The following is a 4448-nucleotide window of genomic DNA, read 5'->3' on the forward strand; positions in this document are numbered from 1 at the left end:
AGACTCAGGTGATTCGTTTTTTAACCCACATGGACTCAACCATTTCATATTTATTTTTTGGGGACCCATCATGTCCCCGCCCTAAAAACCACATTGACGTGGACAATAATTTTCTCGTTTACAATTTATTTATACCATTTGGGAATTTTTTTTTAGAGATTAAGAAATAAACATATCATAATCTTTATGGTATAAGAGTGGATAACATACCGCTCAAACCAACCTAAACCCTAAACCACCACAACCACCGCTCAAGTCTCAATACCGCCGCGCACACCACATGCAACAGTTATATCTGCCTCCGCTCCTCATTCCAACCACCGAGCGAATTCCGGTTTGACTCAAAGACGATATTAAAGAAATTGAGGCTTGCCACAAGAGTAATTATCGAGGCGAGATTTGTTATTGTTATCGAGAAATTAAAAGGAATTAGAAGCAAACAAGCACGTCATTAGGTCAGAGAATTGGAGTTCACAGCTGGTTTAAAAACAAATAATAATAGAATAAAAAAATAAAAAAATAAAAAGAGATGCAGACAACCAAACACGAGATTTAATTTAAGCTACTGGATATAACAAAAACGTCAGGCAGCATGTACCACAACGAAGCCGAGAACAACCCTATCCTCAGTTTAAACGAGCAATACCAACAATTTATTGGAATATTTTCCGCTAAAGATACATTAGTTAAAAACGAGGTCCCACCCATCACCAACATGGAAGGTAAATTCGACACTAGTAGTAAGTCGGTTGTGGACTCGGGTGCCACTAATCACATAACTCACAGGTTCTATTGGTTTATAAAGATTTGAAAAACACATGTGAGTTGCTCGTAACTATACCCAACGGTTCATCTTTTCCGGTGGAAGGTAGAGGGTAATGCATCATACCCAATGGAATATGAATAAAGATTGTTTTAAACGTTCCAACATTTAATTGCAATATGGTCAGTCTTTTAGCGAATAATTTGTAGTGTGTCATAGAGTTTTTTCCTTGAGTCATATGTTATGCATACCTTGAACTCGAGGAGGTTGATTAGGGTGAGTACATGCAAGCAAGGACTCTATCATACGAGCATGGTGGGGAGCGAGAGAAAATCAATGGCAATTGCCAGTAATTTGTGGCATAAGCGTCTTGGACATGCTTAGCATGGAAAACTTTGCCTTTTGGATTTTGTTAAAAAATGAGTCTTTAGAAAGAAACAACACGATTTGTGATTCTTGCATCATGGTTAAATTTATCATGTTACCTTTTTCAGTGATTTCAATAAAGACTCAAAGTTATTTTAAGCTTTTACACTGTAATTTCAAGGGAATGTATAAAACTCCTTCACTCACAGGTGTCAGTTATTTCTTAACTATTGTAGGGCTAATATTGTATTTAAATTGTGTATGTCTTTATATTTGCTAATATTCGGTGTATTACATACCTCAATACGTTTATTTTGTATGGACGAAATGTAAAAGTTGGAGAAATTGGGACCATATATAAAGGTTCAGTTAACCCATTTCTCCATAACCCTTCAAACTTTTATCAACCAAGGAAATAAAAGAGAGTTTTCTCTCACCAAACACTCACACCCAAATTCAATTTTCTATCTATCTTTCTTTTGTATTTATAAACTAAGATCCGAGATTCGAGGGTTGTTAGTGATTTCCGCTAGTTAACAACATGGATTGATCCGAGTAAAGTTGTTAAATCCCTTCCAAAGAGGACCTACAAGTGGCATCAGAGCTTCCAGCTAAACTTTTGTGGTTTTTGGATCAATTTTTCGAGTTTTGATCTTAGTTTTTGGTATATTTGAGGTTGTTTTTCGTGTTACTCACTAATTTTGAAATGCTTTACATCCAAGAAATGCCCGAAAATCTTTAAATCTAAGTTTTTGTTATTTTGGTTTTCGTGTATGGGTTCAGATCTAGTTTAAAAACTCAGATATAGATCGATCTATTGGTTTTTAGACTAAAGTTCTTCAAACTTTATTGTTAGTGTGGGTGTTATCTTAAAAAAAAATTCTAATCGAGTTTGACTTTAAGTCAAACTAATCGAGTTTCAGTTTAACTCAAACTAATCTAATTGAGTTTGACTTTGACTCAAACTGATCGAGTTTGACTTTGACTCAAACTAATCGAGTTTGAGTTTAACTCAAAGTAATTGAGTTTGAGTTCGAGTCAAAGTAATCGAGTTTGAGTTCGAGTCAAAGTGATCGAGTTGAAGTGTTCGAGTCGAGTCAAAGTGATCGAGGGGAGTCAAAGTGGTCGAGTCGAGTCAAAGTGATCGAGGGGAGTCAAAATGGCCGAGTCGAGTCAAAGTGCTCGAGTCGAGTCAAAGTGTTCGAGTCGAGTCAAAGTGATCGAGTGGAGTCAAAGTGATCGAGTCGAGTCAAAGTGGAACGAGTCGGGTCAAAGTGTTCGAGTCAAAGTAATCGAGTCAAACTGATCGAGTCGAGTCAAAGTGATCGAGTTTGAGTTTGACTCAAACTAATCGAGTATGAGTTTAACCCGTTGACTTTGACTTGTTGACATTGACCGTTGACTTTGACCCATTGAGTTGACTTTGACTGTTGACCAAAAAAAACTTAGTCTTTTCTTAAAAAAACAAAACTTAGTCTTTTCTATAAAAAATGTCTTATAATTCTAAGCTTGAAGGAGGGAATGCCAAAAGGCATGTTGAAAGAAGAATTTAACATGATTAAACACATTAAAGGAGAATCAGTTGCATCTCTCATCAACAGATTTAAGTCACTCGTTACTAATTGAAAAGTGTCGGTATCACAAATAAGTTGTCTGAGATCAACATGAAGTTGTTGAATTCACTGCCTTACACATGGAACAGCAGTGTGATTACCATCAAGAGAACGACAAACCTAGATACCTTAACACTCTTAGAGTTAACTTCTACAATCAAGTATTGGTGCCAATAAAATAAAGTTGAGACAAGTATCGCGAGTGTAAGAAGTCGAGCAAGTCCTATCATCCCTGAGGGTGTTGCAGGTGGAAACAGTCAAGCAAGGATTATCCTTCCCGAGATACACACACACTTGTGCTCTCAAGCTTGTATAAATAAAATAGAGAACTATAGAACTCATAATGCTACCTTGATATATGAAAACCTTAGTCTTAGATGCCAGAACGATGATCTTATAAAAGCTGAAAAGATATATGCCACTAGGATTAAAACTCAAAACTATGATATGGATAAACTTAATGAAAAGTTATTTCAGTCTAATAAACTAGATAAGCACCACGAAAGACGCTTTGTTGAATTAAACGCTAGAATTAGATTTAGCACAAAGAAAAATAGTCGTTGAAAGATTTGAAGAAGCCTCTGAAAAATTGAATGAGATTATTGGGGGCACAGATCGGGGTGAAACAAAAGACGGGTATAGGCTATGATAATACAGCTGTTCCACCTCCTTTCAATGAGAAATATACTAGCCTACCTCATTTTAGGTCCAATACCCCACCCGAGGACGAAATGGTCTATAGTATTGGTCATGTGTCAAAACCAAAGACATTTGTTCCTCCTATCCCCAAAATTGTTGATCCCATTCCTTCATCAATTAGTTATAGTAGTGATTTATCTTGTTCGACAATTTGTGTAGAAGAAAGTGGTTCGGTGGAAAGGCCTGTTAAGGTGAACATATCAAGTTGTTCATCACCAAGTTATAAGACTGAGAATAATTCAAGTAAAAGCAAAGTGTTTGAAATGATAATCAAATGAGTACTTCATGTAAATATGTGCCACCAAATAAAAGATCATTTTCTCAAACAACTAATCAATCACAAAATCCTCAGTCATACAACTATTTTGATAACAACTACTATGATCACTATCAACAAGATTATGTTGATCCATATTACACCAATTTTTTTGATGATTGGGGTCACATATCCAATGGGTTTTATAATAATGTTCCTTTCCACAAATCACCTTTCCCACCGCACCAACCATGTTATAGTTCTGATGAGTTCTATAGTGCTCTTAGGAGAACGTTTTGTTTTGTTTGTGGTCATTTGTCTCACCTTGCAAGACGTTGCAAGCAATGGTTCAAGCAACAACTTGATATTCAAAGGCGGTTTAGTCAGTCCCCAAAAGGAGCTTTTAGTAGCCCTGACTCAAGGACTGATCAAGCTGATAGTGAAGCCAGTGAAGTGGATGTGAGATCCAAAGTCAATAAGGTAAACAAAAAAAGAAACCTTTTTGGAAAATTAAAAGGATAAAATAAAAAAGGATCATAAGACTGTAAAGTCTGAGGATTCACCAAAAATAGTTTTAAAATCAAGAAAAGAAAGCTCCAAAATTGCCAAAATCAAGGAATAAGTTTTTACTTGGATTCATAGGGATTGTTCTTCAAGCAATGAGTCGCTAAGAAATAAATGGTTTGGGGAAATAACATTCAAATCCGGTTGATTTACGGTTGACCTTCCCAAGACAAAACGTCTCAGGAAC

Source organism: Bidens hawaiensis, unplaced genomic scaffold (genome assembly GCF_021521415.1).
Source record: "Bidens hawaiensis isolate Kalapana, Puna unplaced genomic scaffold, B.hawaiensis_p1.1 tig00036833_1, whole genome shotgun sequence".
In the NCBI taxonomy this organism is placed as follows: Eukaryota; Viridiplantae; Streptophyta; class Magnoliopsida; order Asterales; family Asteraceae; genus Bidens; species Bidens hawaiensis.